The 19,489-nt window shown below is 39.8% G+C and overlaps 1 protein-coding gene across 1 annotated transcript in view; it reads right to left on the reverse strand.

Annotated features, from left to right (window-relative positions):
- The window catches only part of FRY (FRY microtubule binding protein), a 241,653-nt gene extending 222,386 nt beyond the window's left edge, over nt 1–19,267 (reverse strand). The window contains exon 1 of the mRNA XM_068417918.1: nt 19,205–19,267. The gene's annotated coding sequence lies outside the window, so the exon portion shown is untranslated. The remainder of the gene's footprint in view (nt 1–19,204) is intronic.
- Nucleotides 19,268–19,489: the final 222 nt, after the last annotated feature.

Consider the following 19,489-nt stretch of genomic DNA (forward strand, 5'->3'; position numbering starts at 1 on the left):
TAGTTTTTAACAGCCCATTATACCGTTCAATTTTCCCAGAGGCTGGTGCATGATAGGGGATGTGTTTAATCTGTTCAAAAGCCTGTCGTTGTTCAGGGCCCCACTGAAAATCATTCTTCTTTCTGGTCACTTGATAAAGAGGGCGTACAATCTGGCTGTAATCTGGAATATGCATTCTCCAGAAACCCACAACGCCTAAGAAGGCTTGTGTTTCCTTTTTGTTAGTTGGTGCGGACATTGCTGTTATTTTGTTGATCACCTCTATCGGGATCTGGCGACGCCCATCTTGCCATTTAATCCCTAAAAACTGGATCTCCCGGGCAGGTCCCTTGACCTTGCCCCTTTTTATGGCAAAACCAGCTTTCAGAAGAATTTGGATTATTTTCTCCCCTTTGTCAAAAACTTCTGCTGATGTATCACCCCACACAATGATGTCATCAATGTATTGCAAATGTTCTGGAGCTCCACCCTTTTCTAGTGCAGTCTGGATCAGTCCATGGCAAATAGTAGGACTGTGTTTCCACCCCTGGGGCAGTCGATTCCAGGTGTACTGGATACCTCTCCAGGTAAAAGCAAACTGTGGCCTGCACTTTGGTGCCAAAGGAATAGAGAAAAATGCATTAGCAATGTCTATGGTGGCGTACCACTTGGCTGCCTTTGACTCCAGTTCGTATTGAAGTTCTAGCATGTCTGGCACAGCAGCACTCAGCGGTGGCGTAACTTCATTTAGGCCACGATAGTCCACAGTTAATCTCCATTCTCCATCAGACTTTCGCACTGGCCATATAGGACTATTAAAGGGTGAGCGAGTCTTGGTAATCACTCCTTGATTTTCTAATTGTCTAATCAGTTTATGAATGGGGATCAGGGAGTCTCGATTGGTGCGATATTGTCGTCGGTGCACCGTGGTAGTAGCAATTGGCACCTGTTGTTCTTCAACCTTCAGCAACCCCACAACAGAAGGATCTTCTGAGAGGCCAGGCAAGGTAGACAGCTGTTTAATGTCCTCAGTCTCTACAGCTGCTATACCAAAGGCCCATCTGTACCCTTTTGGGTCCTTAAAATACCCTCTCTTGAGGTAGTCTATGCCAAGGATGCACGGAGCATCTGGGCCAGTCACAATGGGGTGCTTTTTCCATTCATTTTTAGTTAGGCTCACTTCGGCCTCCAATACAGATAACACTTGAGATCCTCCTGTTACTCCTGAAATGCTGATAGATTCTGCCCCTTTATGATCCGATGGCATTAGGGTGCACTGTGCACCAGTGTCTACCAGGGCTCGATACCTTTGTGGTTTTAATGTGCCAGGCCATCGAATCCACACAGTCCAATAAATCCGGTTGTCCCTCTCCTCCACCTGGCTGGAGGCAGGGCCCCCCTAATTAAGAAATGGATTCATGCTGCTCACAGGGACTGGACCTTCATTTCTCCTATTCACACTTGGGAAAAAGTGATTTGAGGCCCATCTCCCCTGACTGGGGTCCTGCTCACTGGTAACTGGAGCAGCCATCCTCCTAGAAAAATTCTCTCTGGTATTTCTTTTAGCTTGCAACTCACGTACTCGTGCCTGTAGGGTACTGGTAGGTTGTCCATGCCATCTGCTCATGTCCTCCCCATAACCACGCAGGGCAAACCACAGGATACCTCGTGATGTGTTCCTTTTCCTTTGAGCTGGTCCTGTAGGAGAACGTTTTCTCTTAACAGCTGCAACGCGCGCCTGTGTAGGTAGAGAGTCAAGTTTATTCTCGATCATGGACAGTTTGTCTGACAGTTGTTTAAATGAGTCCTTGTTCTCCTTAGTCAGTTTTTCCACAGCCGAGATGCGTGCCTGCAGTGGGGAAGAAATACTATCTTCATACTGTCGCATACAGTTAGCCATTTCGCCCACACTAGATCGTGCCATAGCATCTTCTCCCCATACTAATATTGACAATGTATGGGTATATGTCGGTGGAGCATTCTTCACAACCTTCCGGAACATGGATCGGTTGCATTCCACTTCATCAGGATCTACAGGATCTACAATGTCCCGTGGGTGTCTATAAATGATCTCTTGCACAGCCAGTTCTCTAAGGTAGTTAATACCTTTTTCTATAGTGGTCCATTTGCTTAGGTGGCTCATAACATCATCTTTATAGGGATACCTGCTCTTTACAGCTGACAAGAGTCGCCTCCAGAGACTGACAGTGTTTGACTTTCTTGCGAGCGCTTTATCAATACCACCATCTCTGGACAGGGATCCCAACTGTCTGGCTTCTCTGCCATCCAATTGCATGCTGTCTGCCCCATTATCCCAGCATCGGAGCAACCAGGTAATAATAGGTTCACTGTCATAACGGCTGAAGTCTTTCCTTATATTTCTCAGGTCCTTCAGGGATAAGGAGTGGTAGGTTATCTCTACGTCCGAGTCCTCTTGTGATAGTTCTGCTTTAGAAGGACCTTTCTTCTGTGATGGGTCTGCTTTAAAAGGACGATCGAGGAAACCCCCATCTGTGTCAGGCCCTAACTCTGCCTGAGAAGGGCCCTCACCTGGGTCATATGATGGCTCTGCCTTAGAAGGCTCTGAGTCATCATCCTTCACTTCACGAGCTGATTTCTTTTGGTATTTCTTCCTGGTTACAGGAGCAATTGGCAGAGATTCGATAGATGCTGGAGTCTGAGTAGATGCAGTGGCTGTCGTGGGAGTGCTGAGAGTCTGAGTAGCTACAGTGGCCATCTTGGGGGGTGTAGCAGCTGTGGTACAGGCTGCCGAGGCTTCAGTGGGTTTAGTGGCTGTAGCGGCAGTACACACTGTAGGATCTGAGGCTGTAGCGGCAGTACACACTGTAGGATCTGAGGTGGCTGCATAACACTTACAACTGTCCCTGCACCGATATTTAATCTTATCCCACATCAGAAACACATTCAGGACAACCAAAAATAAAAACATGCCACCTAGACAGCACCATCCTAATTTCGCAAAATCTAGTGGAATCAGCTTGGCAGAAAAGGAGAAGGTACTATTTCCCAAAGTAAAACTGGAAGTGTAATCATTAACAGAATCAGCTAAAGGGCGCCTGGAGCGTGCAGATGAAGTTGCTGCTACTGATTCGCGATTAAAGCTGCCCATCATTGTGTCATAGAGATAAGAGATCGGAATATTAACTGCCCAGTTTATCACAGCATAAATCAGTATCAAACCCCATACCAAAACAATACATTTCGACCAGCGCCCACTGCTAAACTGCATGTAAACATTCATAAGAAGCAAGCAATAACACAGTGCCCACGGCAGGTAAGGCATCATTGCAATACTCAATTGTGAAAGAAACTCCATAAAAAGATGAGATAACACAGCATTCAAAAATGACATCACCATCTTCACTATCTGTTTTAACTTTCCAACCCCTCGTAAATCTCAAAGGAAGAAATCTGATATTCTCTCAGCTGAGCTCTCTGGGTCTCCTCCCACCAGAGCCAGGATTCAACTTATCAGAGCAACCTGTTGGAGCTTCTCTCGAGCCCCACGTTGGGCGCCAATAAATCTGTCACGGTTTAAAGCTGGGCCAACTATTAACCAGGTGGCAGATGCTCTCTGTTAACCCTCTCCCCCCCACCTAAGGGAAAGGGAAAGGGAAAAGGGAGAGAGACTTATGGGTTGGAAAGTTAAAACAGTTTTAATAAACTATAATAATGAAAAAGAATATAATAACAATAATAATAGAAATAACCAAATATATACAAATATGTACAAAACCAAGATCAAGAGCTTGGAAATCCTCCTCAGGCAGAATTGCTCCCCCCAGTACAGGCAGAGGGGAAAAGGCAGTAGCTCCCCCCAGCACGGGCAGAGGGCAAAATGCAAAAGCTCCACTGCCATCACACCTGCAGGCTTTTAACTGGAGATTTGGCAAAGCTGGTACCAATCAGTGGGAGACAGGAGGGCCCCTCCCTCCTGGGCCCCACCTCCGGGAGGCAGTGGGTTAGTGATAAACAGGAAAGTGAGAATGACATGTATGGGATGGAATACCTTGCTGGTCAATCCTGGGTCACCTGCCCCGTCCACTACTCCCTGCAGGTACAACCCCCTTCGGCTCTTTACTCGTAAGCAGTGACCTTGGGTTCTCTAAGACTATTTGGCCTGGTTTGAGCCAAACCAGGACATGAGTAAAACACCAAGATTACAGCACAATAGGACTAATCAACATGGTTTCTAAAAATAAAAAAAAGTGTCATTAATCTATTACAGTTGTTTGAGCACAGAAGATAAAAGAAGACTAACTTTTATTTATCCCATCAAAGATTTAAACAGGATCCTTCAGAAGAGATTACTAAAAGGAAGTAATCATTGTGTTAAGTTTAGAACTGAATCATGAAAGTGCTCAAATGTTGCAATGCGAAGCACAGGAATTATAATTTGGCTATGTTTTCAGGCTGGCAAAGGTTTATGAGGCTTCAGGCTTCTCTGGTAGGTTCTGTGTAGTTCAGTACTTTCTCACAATTTTGAAAGCTCAGTATAATAAAAAAAGCGCCTGATTTAGATAGCTGAACAACAGATCATTGGGTTTATCCATTATGGTTGAAGACTAAATCAGAGCATCATACCTCTTGCCTCCAGCAGATTACCCAGTTGTAGTCTCTGCAGTTTCTATTACCATTTCTTTTGACTAAAGTTTGGTAAATAAAAGCTAAGGGAAACTGATGTTTGATAACTGATTTATGTTTGGACTATACACTGTACTGCAGAAATACAGATTTAAGGGTACAAAATTAGCATTGTCCACATCATAGAAAAATAAGTTTTCTCACAGGAGGAATTATCATTAGCTTTTTGTTTAATTACGGCAGCAAATCTTGTTATACTTCATGTGCAGTAACCCATGTGTTACTATGACTGCATTAGAGCTGTCATTCTCGTGTTCACCTGAGGAAGTATTTGTGTTCATCAACAGTAGAAGTAAGAAAAGGTTTCCTAAAAAGTGTTCTCAACGTGTCAGCCAGTGCAGGTTGGCTCAGAAAATCTGTATTATGGAAGTAAAAAAACCAACACCACAATGAGTTTCTGTCTGGTTTGGTAAAGTAACGTCCACATCAGTGTATGTTGATTCATAGACCTTCCTGCCATGCTATACATACCAGAGTAGAATGGTGCATAAATACCTCCAAAGGAGGATGAGGCCTCTTAGCCTCATTTCTTGGAGGAACTGCAATGGCAGGAAAAGAAAGTTTGCGCTTTACTAACATTTTAAACCAGGACAACTCAATCAATCAATCGATCAATCAAGCTCCATTCTTCTTCTTGCCTGTGACCCACAGAACCTCCCTCCTCATTGCATTAGCACCCATTTTGTGAGGCCTCACAGCAAACCATGGCACAAACCTAGGTTAACCTTTGTTTATTTATTTGCTTTTAGCCATGCTGCCACAAGGCACAAAAAGACATGAGTGAGCATTCAGGACAGGGATATATGAATTGTTTCTCTTAGTAACTGTGCCAGGTTACCCCTAGTTAAAATATTTGTAAATCTAAGGTTTCAAAGGCAATGTTTAGGCTACTTACTGCATTTTGGGTGGGTTTTACAGGTGTCAGAAGTGTTTAAAGAAATCAAGTTGATTGATAACAACCAAGTTGAGTGTTCTTGGGTACCTGCTTGCTCAGAGGAGATTTTTTAACAGTACCTACCCATGTAGAAAACATTTTATTCTTTTTTTTTTTCCCTGTAAGCACTTATTACCTAGGTCTCATCCCCTAAGCACAGCAGAACAGTCACAGATCTGCAAATGTTATCTGTGCTATAAAGTCTCTAACCTCTTTTGTTTTGCATTTCAAATAGGAAAGTTAAGCGATGCAAGAAAAGAAAATGGGGAATAAAAAAAGTGAGGAATACGTACAGCTGTTCAAACCCTCCAACTGTTACTCAAAAATGATTTGTTTAATTTTCTGGAATAACCTGGTTGTCTTAATCCATAGGATGTGAACATCTGACACATGCGTTGCTTGAATTAACCCATTTCTTCCAGTCTAATGCTGTTATAAGCAAAGAGCCTGGATTTGATGCAGCCCTAGCATCCAAAAAACCTCTCTTAAGTCAAGCATCATTTTTCAGAAGTGGGTATAAGAGGAAAAGGTCAACAAATAACCAGTCATGGTCACACTCTCAAAGACAGCAAAGAGATCATTTTAGGTTCACATTAATTTCTACCCTTGCAGCAAACGCTTGACTCATAGAACAGTGCAATTAGTACTTAGTTGCCAGGCTACACCTGACCCTAGTGCAAGCTAAACCAGAGTATTAGATGCTAGTCATATCATGCACTACATTTACAGTTTTAATTTGCAATAGATAACTTAATATTGAATTACAGTCACAGAATAGAGAAATAAGCTTTCAGCCCAGACAATTCCTCACCTCTCTAACACACAAACAGGTAAAATATGAAGAAGAGAATACAGCTTTTCCAGAGTTGCTTTCTGTGCTGAATACAGCTTTTCCAGAGTTGCTTTCTGTGCTGGCATGCTGATTTTTATAGATGCATATTGACAGGACATTTGGCTGTTTCAACTGTATTGTCCTTCAGCTGAAAGAAGATAAGCACCTTTATTTTGTAGTCATATTCTTGTTTGCTACAACAAACAAAATTTATGGTTAAAGCTGTAATCTGGTTCTAAGATACTCTTAGTCCCTTACTGTTTGATCCATAATATGCACTTCCCATATTAAGAGGGGAAGCTGACTCATATCACAGCATTTCACAAGCAGAACAATTCATATGTTAATGTACATTTGTAATAATTTCACTTCACGCTGATGTTCCCACTACATGATAGCTGTCGCAGCCTTATCTTCACAAGGACTTGAAAGCTGATCCTTCTCCCACAGAAAAGCAGTACAAACCCTGGAAACAGGCATTTTCCGGGAGGGTACAGTGTAAAGAGGCACAGCGCAGGAACCCAGCCAGCCAACGGGGCTCCTCACAGACGGCCTCAGAGCTGTCAGGACACGCGGTGTTGCCCGAGCAGCAGCCCAGAGGCTGGGCATCTTCCAAAGATCACAGGCTGAGGGTGGAACTTGCCAGAATCCGCACGACGGTAACACTCGCAATTACAAAATCATACTTGCTATTATTCCACTGCAATCTGTGACAGTAGACCTATGCCCTGGATACAGTGCTGGGAGAAAGACCTAGAGGCTATACAGGAATTTTATTTAGCAGGGTGTAGTATTAGTCCTGAATAAGACACAGCAGATGTCCCTGTTTTTCCTATTGCGTTCTATGTAGAAAGTGAATACTGCAAGCAAGCTACGAATATGAAGGTTACAGATTTCAGAGACGATTTTCTATTTAAAACCACTTCTGAGTGTTCATTATTTCACATAAACTAAATTTTCTTAGCACATATCTGTGAAATAATAACAAAGCATTTCAGTTTCTGTAAAAAAATGTAACAGATACAGAGGACAAAAATTCAAAACGTTTGGAACTTGAAAGCACTTTTTAGAGAAGATAGTTTTAATGAAAGTTTCCATCAGTTACAAAGAGTTTGTTCTATGCTTGCTGTTAAGTGGTCACCGTCCAAAGTTATCCCAGAGATTTAGGAAATCCAGTCTTATTCCTTTCTTTGTCAGGAAAACTAAAGGATAACAAAAATTCCACTTTTCATGGACAGGCAGTCAAATATATATGTGGCCTATTAATAACACATAGACTTAAAAATTTCAACATATTAAAGTTGCATTGATTCAGTGCTAGATGAGGTGTGACATAGATAGATGGGGCTGCCCTATGGCAGAAACAGTCCCTTGCCCAAGACCCTGGATTGCTTGTGTTACATGAAATTCTATTAATGAAGACAAAACAAGAAAGGCAGCCAAAACTTATCTCACTCTTCAGTAAGCCTGTCCTATACAATGTAATGGGACAGACCTCAATCAGGTTTCACATTTTTCCTACGTTACAAGAAAACAAATAACGGAACAGTGTATCAGAGAGCACTTTGAAATAAGTACCAGACTGAAAAGAAGGGAGGAAAGAAAATTCTGCTATGCAGTCCTCTTGAGCCTTTGTGAACATTTCTCATCTTTTCCCACCCGCTACATCTTATAATAGTTAGCTCTTTAATAGCTGTTTCCTGTTCTGAGTCTAGATAGTAATTCTACATCCACATAATGAAACACATTGTGTATCATCTATCGCTAATTAAGGGTGAGATGAAGACCATTTGACTTCCACTTCAGTTTGGATCTGAGTGAAATCTGCCCAAAACTTAGGAATCCATACTGACATCTCTCCAGCACCACTTAAGCTCTGAATCAAGGATGCCATGATCCCGCCCATCATCCAGGCCAGGAGCTGTACTTGCTCTCAAAATATTTGTGCTTTTGGGATTAAAAAAAAAAAAAAAAAAGTGGGGGTAGGGGAGAACTGGGTTGACTCTAGTGGGACTGGGTTCCAGAACAGCAGAAAGCATTACTCCTCAGGCTCCTACTGGTCTAAGCTTCGTCTGTACCCTCATGTTGGGGCAAACTGTTCCCTAGATCCTTAACACTGACACCTGCTCATTTTCAGAAGTGCAGTGGTCTGAGCAGCCAGGTGTAGCTTTTATCTTTGTTTTCCATTCAAGACAAATATGTAAAGTATCTATATTTTGCCTGAGTCCTCACACAGATAGATCTCCTATGTGTCCTCAGGCCACACCTAAATTCAGATGCACAAATTATACTGTTTGTTAGTTTTCAGAAATAAGTGTATTCATAACTACTATTAAAGGAATTGGAGCATAGAAATTTTTATTGTTCAGTATCAGCTCAGAGGATGCTTGATTATATGCTGAGCCTGTAGATTTCCAGAATCTCCATATTGTCCCCAAAAGCCCACTTCACTTTCACGCATGGTGTGGTGCGCTGAATAGTAAAGCGGCATTTAGCTATGATAATTTTAGAGTTTTAGTAACAATACAATAAATGTAGCTGGATCCCTAACAGTGATAGAAACATAACCTAGTTTTCTCCAACTGATTCTCTAAATTAGTGCTCTCAGTTTCACCCAGCGATCACAAAGGTATCTATTAAAGCAATGGTATTGGCCAAAGGAGCACACAAACTGAGCCTATCCTTCAGTTTTCCTCAGAAACAAAAGCAGTCTTTACAAAAGCATCTTAAATTTTTGTCTAAGATGACAAATGCATTCCGTCATCATCAGTCAGCAAACCATCCTCCTTCCTAGCTGTCACACTCACAGAGGAATTGTAACCATGCACGTATTCTTGGTGTTTGGCACACAGAAATAGGTTTGAAGTTATTTGTCTGTCACGCTTTCAGTGCATCCCCTTTCATTGGAAGTGTAACATACAGAGTCATATACACTTTGACTTGATTTTTTTCTCTCTCTACTATTAGGGAAATACTCAATTTGCCCTCTGTATCCTTGGCTGCGTTTCAGCTTCCTCAGAACTACTTATAAAACTGTCCCAAGTGCGAGACCAATATCAATAGGAAAATGAAGGTTTGCCACCTGAGGCCAGAGCTCTAGAAACACCAGAACACATCCTTACCGGCTACTTTGAACACCTGATTGAGGCACAACCCCGAGGACACGAGTTTCAGCTCAGACCCCCTGCTACAGAAGTCAGCGGTATACAAGAACCAACATAAAATTGCTACAGCATCATAAAGCACAGACGTGGAAATTATCTTTAAAACCTCCAAGTACAGACACAAATACCCTACCCCTAAATTGTACACATTTAATTGTACAATATTAAACTTCTGTAGTTTTATTATAAATTAAATACTTACTTTGCATTTGAACACTATTAATAAGACCCACTTATTGCATCTGACACTGCAATACAGTAGGAGACTTCTTTCATAAAATAAGCATTTTTCTATGTACAGACTTACAACAGAGTTCTGTCACCTCTCTTACCAACTGCACCTGAATTAGACAAACTGGTTACTCATGCTTTGCCAGTGCGCCCAAATTTGAACTCCATATTGCAAATAAATAGTGTCTCTCTCTCTCTCTCTGTGTCGCTCTCTTCTCCACTTCTCCCTCTCCCATCTGGGTAAGGAGAGGGAAGCATTGCCCGGGTAAAATGAGAGCGGCTGAGGGAAAGTTTCCTACACAAGTTCATAAATGTGGATTTAGAAGCAGTCTGGAGCTCCTATTACACTGTCATGAAAAGCAAGGAAAGGAAAAGCTACCTGTACATTAAATGTAATTTTTCTCTTTTTTTTCCCCCATACTCAGAGATAAAAGACAACAGCCAGTACACATGTAAAAAAATAGGGAAAAGGAAAGGATGTGAGGAAACTCAGGGTCTCCAAACCACAGGAAGCAGTGGCCAACGGCAAGTAACCGACACGCGGTGCTGTCTCGAGCAACAAGCAGCACTGCTTGGCAAGCACAAGCAGGGGCTGACCCCTAAAGCAAGCTTTAAGGTAAGTGAAAAATTCCAAGTGCTTAAAGACTGAAAAAGGGGAAAAAAAACCACAAAACATGAAAGGAAGAGTAAGATTCCCTGTACAGACTTACTTGAAGGCAGAGATATTTTGGTGCTCTCTTTCCTCCACCTCATTTTCTGAAAATGTATGAACTTAACTAGCTAAAAAGCACTGCCTTTTTAAACAATGACATTAGAAGATCCCAATTTTACTGATTATTTTCCTCTCTCTTTTTAAAGCATCAGCTGCATGACAAGATGGCATACAAATCATGCCTGAAACATTGTTCCTGGATAGGATTGGAAAAACATCATGCTGTATTACACTGCTACAAACCTGACATGATTTATATAGCTTGCATACCAATGTCAGATTTAGGGGAGTGTGCCTGTGCATTTTATATTTTGTTTAATGTGACTAATAAAACTGTACAGATGTATACTGATTATTCAATTTCCCTATGATTATTCAGATTAGGATCCTCAGTGGTCACAGATATTATTAATACAAGCAGAACAAGAATGAATTAGAAAAACATTTAAAAATTTGGATGAGATTCTCTGCAACTATGTACTGGCCTAGCTAACTGCAATTTCAATTAATTTGACAATAGTTAATTTGCAAGAATGACAGTAGATGCATTCAAAACAGTATTAGCAGAAGAGAGTAGTTGCATCCCCTTTGCAAGCGCTGTAATACAGGCAAAATGACAGAAGAGATGATGTGTTTAACAGATGTTCCCTTTAGGGATTGTGTTCCTGAAAGTGTGTCCCTGCACACAGCTGCAGCGGCCCAAGGCTCACCAGATAAACACCATATACGTACACACACTATTGTACGCAACGAAAATAAGAAATAAAGATCACTCTCGCAACAACAGAACAGAACAGGAGAGTTACTTTTCTGAGTGTCAGCTGTGCAACTGGTAAATTTTAAACTATGACGACACAACCTTATTCTGACTAGTCACACGTATGAAAACAACTGAGAAAAATGTAGTGTTAGTGTTAAATAAAAGTGTGCAATAACCTAGCTTGAGACACTCAGTTGTAGCACGTACACATTTTAAGACACCTGTTTGCCCACTGCCTGTGAACATTAATCCACACGTATATCAGCTCTCTCAAGAAAAGGAAACACCCTTCTACTCCTTACTGTCTTCTACTGTTATCTCTATACACAGCTTCAGAACTAAGGAATTTATTTCATACAAAGTCAATTAAGAGCTTAGTTAGAGAGAAAAAAGCTTGCCAAGGGAGATAAATCCTGCAACACTCCCAAAACACAGCGAGACTCCCACTGAACTCTTCCAGTAATTCATTCCACAGTCCAGGGAGGTGCATGAACACCATTGTCCTTCTGCTTCTGGCAAGTTCAGCTCCAGGTTTTATGACCCCTAAATTAAGATGAGTGGCAAAATATCAAGGAGCAATAAGATTTTTAGAGGGACTGCAGGCCATTTCGGCCTTTTATGACTCAGCATGATAATCCTGAAATTAATCTAGATTCAAAGATACTCAAACACAGACTGGGCAGCCCTGTTGCAATATGCTTACATAGCTTGGATAAACTACAATTACCTGACATTTCAGATTAGTTTCAAGAGGAATTTGAAGAACTAATGCCTGTGATAGTACAGAATACCACTATCTGGCTTATCTCTGGGACGTCAAGTTGTTACCAGTCTCTAGGATAGGCAAAGATGAAAAATACATTCCTGAACACTTCTGTAATTATGCAAACATCCAAGAAAAAGTGGTAATACTATAGAAACTAATTATTTTCAGGAAGACATATATCAGTAAGAGAAATTCTTCAATTAATTTGCATTAGGAATCATTGCCCTTACATTTTTTGTAGTTGAGCACTACTGTCATGTTAGCACTATAAATTTAGCTGATAAAGCAGCTTTGCATCTGAGAACAACTTTCAGCTATGGAAGTGAAAAAGTACAATAGCAAGGATCAGACCTACTCATGGCGCTTTACACCACTGGTCATACAGTTTCTATCTTTCATAGGTGGAGAAAATTATTTGGGGTTATCCTTCCCAGTCTTGACTCCAAACAGCAGAGTATTAGGGAAACAGCTCTTTCAGCACAGTGTGCAAACGTAGTAAATATTTTTGCGGAGGGTGGAAACTAATAAGGGTCCCAAGGGGACCTAAAATAACCTGCGATCCCCTTGGTCCCTACACAGATTGGAAGCACATGGAGAAATGATGAAGTTCAGATCACATCTCAGCAGAAATGAGATTCCCAGATACGTTTCTCAAGTGTAACAAGCAGGACACATCTGCTTGCATGGGAAAGAATACAGCACAGGAACATAAAAAATAAGAGATAAGTGTAAGTGAGGGTCATCTGGACCTGCTGTATACAGAAGGCTGCAGAGTTTTTCCTGCTAGCTAAAGATAGGCTTTTGGAAATGCATCGGAATTAAATCACAAAGCCTAATTTCAGCCTGGGAGCCTAGTCTCCCGTACCTCTTTTACAGCCAGTGGACAGAGCCATTGATTCAGGGCTGGGAATAAACTCTGCCTCTCCACTAGCTATACTGAACAGTACCAAGTCAGCTAAAGTTAGCTGTTGGGAGTGCCTGTTCCACAATGATAGGAATCATAGAATCGTTTTAGTTGGAAAGGACCTTTAAGATCATCAAGTCCAACTGTTAACCTAGCATATTCCTCCTTCCTTGGTAGGAGATGCTACAACTCATCTACTTCAATGTTAATATTTCCTTCTTGTGAGAAAATTTGGGTTTGGATGGAGCTAGCTCAGCTTCAACTTCCAGGTGCCTTTATTTATAGAGCTGAGAAATTCCTTGCTTTGAGATGGCTTTTTAAAATAAAAGAATTTGTAGATGATGATCAACTCATCTTGCAAATTTCTGTTCTATAGATTTACATGACTGAACTCTTGAGGCCTCACAGTATAAAAGTTTTGTTGATTTTTTCCTCTCCAAACCTTGAAAAATTCCACAGGCCTCTTTTTTGAACTCTCTCCTTCATTTATGCCTCATTGTTCAGTGGAAATATCAAGGCACTGGATAAAATATTTTAGTACCACAGTATTTTAGCATCACACTGACAGCCAAGCTGAAAAAGCTACTTAAATTGCCCCTTGGCTTTCCTTCAAGTTACTACCCTGAAGAGTTTTATATTTGCAACCCTACAATCGGTGCTTGTATTATCTTCCACGTAGCAGCATTAAAAACATGTTTTGTTATACCATGAGCGCTTAACTAGGCAATTCACATGTGACTATCATGCTTTAATACTGATTCAATTTCATTATTTACTAATATCCCATCAATTTTGGGCACCCTGGAAAGCAGTGGGACTGCAGAGGATATTTACTAAGTGAAAAATTTACATCAACCAAATGCTTAAAAAATAACTACTAAAAAGCCTTGAATCTATAGGATCCTTAACGTAACTCTCATACAGAGATAAAACTCACCTCAATTATCAACTGTAAATGAAGATTTGAGAGCCAGATTTTTTAAAGTATATAGTCTTTATGTTATACAATGTAAATTTAAAAAAGAGAAGTATCAAATCAAATGTCTTAGAAAAATATACATATAACATATCCACAGGTTAGCTTAAGTAGGTCATAATACTTTCCAGAGAAGAAGCTGTCTGTCAGTCATACGAAACTCCCTACTCTAGCTGGGGTATATACAAAGAAAAGGGACTGGATTTCTCTCGCCTAGCTGCAGATATTCAAAGATTAAGTTGCCAAAGTCTAAACTCCTCCTACAGTTAACACAGAGAGAGAGAGATGTACCTCTGCAAGGCAGAATTCATCTCCCCTAACTGAGGATAGGGGAAATTGTCTTTTCCCCTTAACTGCAGACTTTTACTGAGACTTACAGATGCTTAACCTTTGTATGCTCATACAGGTTAGATGAGAGGAATGCCACGCCAAGACCTTCTGCACTATGGTCATAGTGAGTGAAGCACAAGCAACTAAAAAGGATTTTGTTCCACCAGCAGAGCTGCTCTGCTGGGAAGAGCCCACATGTGAGCGCAGTATTGCTGGGGCTGGTGAATTTTCTCTGCCCTAAGCAGAGGGCAGGAGCAGGTCTTCATCTCTCACTATTTGTTCTCTCATAATTTGTTCATACAATTCCCAAGCTCTATGTATCATTATTTTAATTGGGAATGGCAAACTAATGGGCTGAACATTCTTTGCTGGTCAGAGTGCTGAATAAAGAGATGCATGGAGTCAAAGTAAATGATTCAAAGGGGTTTTATCTTCCAGTCTCTAAGACAACGCTGAAGAAACTGGAAAAAATATAGTAATGAGATTCTTACAGCCATTTTGGATGTTTCTACTTAGTTATCAAATTTATTCAAAATTGAGACCTGAAAGCTTTCTATCTTATCATGTAACTCTGAATAACAGCACCACTAGATTGGAAACATCTTCCTGTCAAATCCTCTAAATGAAGGTGTCTAGCAGCAGATCTCTGCTGCTATTATTGTTGAAATTGTACCAAAATTGGCAGTCTTGATTTGTTACTGTACATCAACCCCCACATTATCCAACGTGTGTGTGTGTGCATATCTACGTGAAAGGATGGACAAAAATCCACTGAAAAAAAAATCCAAATCTTTCTGCAACCTGAGCTAAAATTTTTCAGCTTGCTTTCTGGAAACATAGAAAGTAGGTCAGCACAGATCCCAAAATAGCACATCAGCACTGAGAGAAAAAGTAGTATATCTGTATCTTTGGACTTTTTAGCTCATTTTTCTGTAGGGGGGAACGGAGAATGAAAGCCTTTGCCTTATTCTGCTATATGGAGGAACACATACAAAGAGAAAAGGGCTTAGACTTTCAAAAGCCCCCAGATCAGCCACCTACATGGGGAAAATGTTATCTGTTTTAATCAAATTGAAATAGCATTGAGTGGAACCATTTAAGGTTTATCTAAATATAAGCAAGGGAAAAGCCAGGAAGTTTAGAATGTGTTTAAAATGTTGTACTGGGTATGTATCACATCCTGTTCCTTGTACATCTTGTTCCTTGTATCAAAAACCTATTTGGTACAATATTAGCTTTGGAAATAACAGCATACTTTCTGTGATTTTGTTGTTCATCTTGTGATTTTTTTTTAAAAAAGTATTTGCTGTTTCAGTAAGAACTGCTGCCTATTTTGTGACATCTTTCATGCCGGGCACACTCCTAAACAAAAAATATTTTCTTTAATACCAGATGCAGGTCTCCCACTTTTTATTTTCTTTTTTTCTCCCCTCTTTTTAAGGAAGTAAAAAGGTACAAGCAAAAACCAAATTATTTAAACACTCACACATCTTACAGCTATAGAGATTCTGAAGAACTCTTCTGGGATTAATATTGATAAACTCCTTTCAGGAACTATCACAGTACCTTAACATGAAAAGAAAAACAAAAACCACTTGTAGGCAATATTAAATGATGCTTATCAGCCCTAAAATGTTACTACCTTATTCAAGTCAATATCAATACTGTTGGCTACAACATGATGAATGATGCTGATCTGTTTCCCAGAACAGACTTCAAGCTAGAACACTGATATTTTTAATTAGGGAAAAAATTAGATTGCCTCCCCCAAATTCCAAGTGTCAGTCTTCACTTGGATCTCTGCACTAGATTAAAATGAATGTTTGAAAGGTACTGAGCATTGGTAGTATGACCTTTTAAGTTCAGTGATTTTTATGCACCAGCAGGAATGCCTAAAAATAACAAAACAAATCTATTTTTAGTTCTTCTTTTTCTGTTTTTTTTTTTCTTTTTATTTTTTAAACTACTTGTCTATTTATGCTCTATCTCAGTTCTTGGACACCAAGCTCTCATTTATTCCCCTTTATCAGTCTGATCTGTTTAAAATATCATCCGCCAGTTTGTGAAGTAGTATAATCCATGTATATATGTACTTAGTTTAGGCAATTATAGAAATGGACTCTTCCACACAGCCAGGCTTAAGTCTCTCCAAAAAAAGGGGAAACAAAATGGAGAACAACTTTCTGAGACTATAGCTGCTGGGATCTGCACTTTTCTTTCACACTCAATAAACCAATGCTTGCTATCAGAACTTAAGTAAAAATTAGGACCTTCATAGGTAACACAGGCTTCACAATTAACTGAGAAATTATGGAGTTTCTCAAACTTTGAAAAATGAAGTTAAAGCACTAAAATAAAAATAAAATGGTTGAGTTTTTATGTCCTGTAAGGCCTTCACCTTGCAAAATTTTAAAACTCTAACCTAGCAAACAAAGTGCATAACTAAACACATTTAAATGCATTCCTAGATTACTGCCAGATAGCTTGTCACATGCCTTGGTGGGTCTAAATAAACAGTTTTCATTCATTACTTCCAAAAGCCAAAGGCACAGAACTGACTGAGTTCAATTTAGAGCTGGACAAACATACTATTAAAATATCATCAGATCAAATAAATCAAAGAGCATAAATTTATAGTGCAGCATTAAAATAAATAAGAGGAAATAAGGCAGTTATGTTTATGAGTAGCAACAGATATGATCTCCCTTAGCATTCTCTTGCTGATGCCAGTAATGTCACCTTCCAAAACCTGAGAGAACCTATAGAAAGATAATAGGTCCCACATTCATCAGACTTCAGTACTGCTAGTTTTTCTGATATGCCACCAGTGTAATTAAAAACCAACACTGTTCTAGTTAAATGGAACTAAATCATTCCCTCTATGCCCTGGGATTTTTGCTAAAATGTAAAAGACAAGATTTCACAAGAGCATGTCATGTCAGTTGGTCTCATCTCCCTTTTAGAAAATAAAAGCCCGTGAATATGTTCGCATATTCATGTAATTGCAACTCTGAGTTCAAGGACATTTACAAGACACCTGCTAATATTCCAAATTTGTATTCATTGGAGTGGGAAGCCTGCTGCCATGAGATACTGTTTTCACTCAGAAGCCATTAGCTTAACTGCTGAGAGGTTGTATCTTCTTAAACTGCTTTGTGAAAGACAACTGTTAGTATATACTATCAGTTGTTTCAAGGCACAGTAAAACAGGTAAACTAGTCCAGAAGTGGTCTAATCTAGTATTTTCTGAGTTCGCTTAACCGGGACACAGGAGGTCCTAGAATTACAGTCGCGAGGTAGTCTAGGAAACGGCGCTCTCATTTCCCAGCTTAAAGCCTGTAATTACATACAGTTGTACTTTTCCAGACCAGAGTCATCATGCATTCCCTCCTGGCTCATGTGGCGCAACGATACGTGCTCAATCTTGCATCTAGAGTACTAGTTACCGTGCTCTAGACTCCTGTGGCTGCATTTTATATGGGTTACACGTTTCCCTTAAACCCTTCGGTGACTTACATGGGAATTTCAGCATGTTCCAATGGTACACCAGGTTGAAATCGCACATGCTGCTGCAGAGATGTGTCCTAGAGCCCTACCACAAACCAAACTGAACTTCTAGACTCAGCCATATGGAGCCCTTTTCATGTCACCACGCGTGTACACAGCCCTGCTGCACAGAACGGTTTATCACTAGGCAATGAAAATCACCATCTTCATAATGGTATTTGGGTCTAGAATATATATCACACATTTACAGATCTCTGTGCTCTACAGCATAATACATCCTTCTACTTGTTTTCATCTGCACTGTCTTAGAAAAAAAAAAGACTACATCAAAATAAAACTGGCACTGAATAATAAATAGTACTATAATAATTGTCCCAATGTACTAAAAACCATCATCCAAAAATCTAGAAAAGCTGAAACAGAAAAATCTGTATTTAAGCAATCAAAGAACATAAAAATAACTACTCAGTTTTAAAAGTCTGTGGGCCTGTCAAGAGCCTTTATAGTACTGCTCTTTAAAAGCAAAAGAAAATATTTCACTCTTCAGTGGAGTACAATTGGGAGCACTATGGAAGCCAGTACTCCAGCAGAAATACTGCTAACAATATAATTTGCTGTGACCTACAGCCGATTACAGGGCAAAATTAATTGACTCCAAGAAATCTTATTTTTATATGACAGAAGGAGTAAGTACAGCTTAATAATGATAGGTTAAAACCCATCCAACCTTTTTTAGTAGGAAAAAAAGCTTTTGTTTTGTTCAAGAGAAGGACACCAATGAAGTTCTACTCATGTTGCTCTCTATTTTTCCCCTGGTTCCTTGAGATATAAATTCATGGTAGTAATTGCAGCTATTTCAGATACTTATTTAGTATACATGCAAAATGCTTATTCATCTGTTTTCAAACATGTATTAGCATTTACAAAACCAAATATAGCCAACTGTTTTCTGTAAGGAATTTCAGTCGCAGGAAGGCTTTAACTAAACAGTATCACTGCATCAGATTAGTTAAAACCCACAAGTTTCTTCAGCTCCTGGTAATGGTTTGCCAGCTTTCACTAACATTAAGACAAAGAGTCCATAAATACTTGTAGTGAAGTATGTGCACAATCTCATGTCACATGTGATGGTCTTAATATAGCTTTGTAATTCATATTTGAAGTGAGGCCATAAGAAACCAAAACCTGTCACTGTCAAATATTTAAATTCATGCACACAATCCTTTTCAGTAAGAACTACATATACATGAGCTTCCAAATCCCAATATGCATGTTTTATATTTTTCACCTATGCAAAAGGCTTTTAACTATTTACTAAAAAAAGGATAATAGCTGCCACATTTATTCAATAAAGCAATGCATTCATACATAAAATTCACTATCATCCTAACAGAAAAATCTCATGTAAATCCGTAATGACTAGATAATTAATGCAAAGTCTTACCTTTCCCTGAAGTGAGAGTTTCCAGTAGTGAGCTCTCTTAATGCTTTAATTTTGCAATGTAATTTTCATAAATAGTTTTCTAGTTCAGGCAAAGATGGGTTAACTGCAAGCAGTCTGGATGTGCTATCTTGCTTGCTTCCTGGAGATCACTGTTTTGCATTGTGAGCCATCACAACTACCTAGGAAAAATAACAGTCCTCTTAAACCTTCAGTCACCTGGACAACATGATATATTACTGCTCCCAGATTAAACAAATGATTAAACAAAATCCAAGTCTTAAAACA

This window comes from Nyctibius grandis, chromosome 2 (assembly GCF_013368605.1).
Source record: "Nyctibius grandis isolate bNycGra1 chromosome 2, bNycGra1.pri, whole genome shotgun sequence".
NCBI lineage: Eukaryota > Metazoa > Chordata > Aves > Nyctibiiformes > Nyctibiidae > Nyctibius > Nyctibius grandis.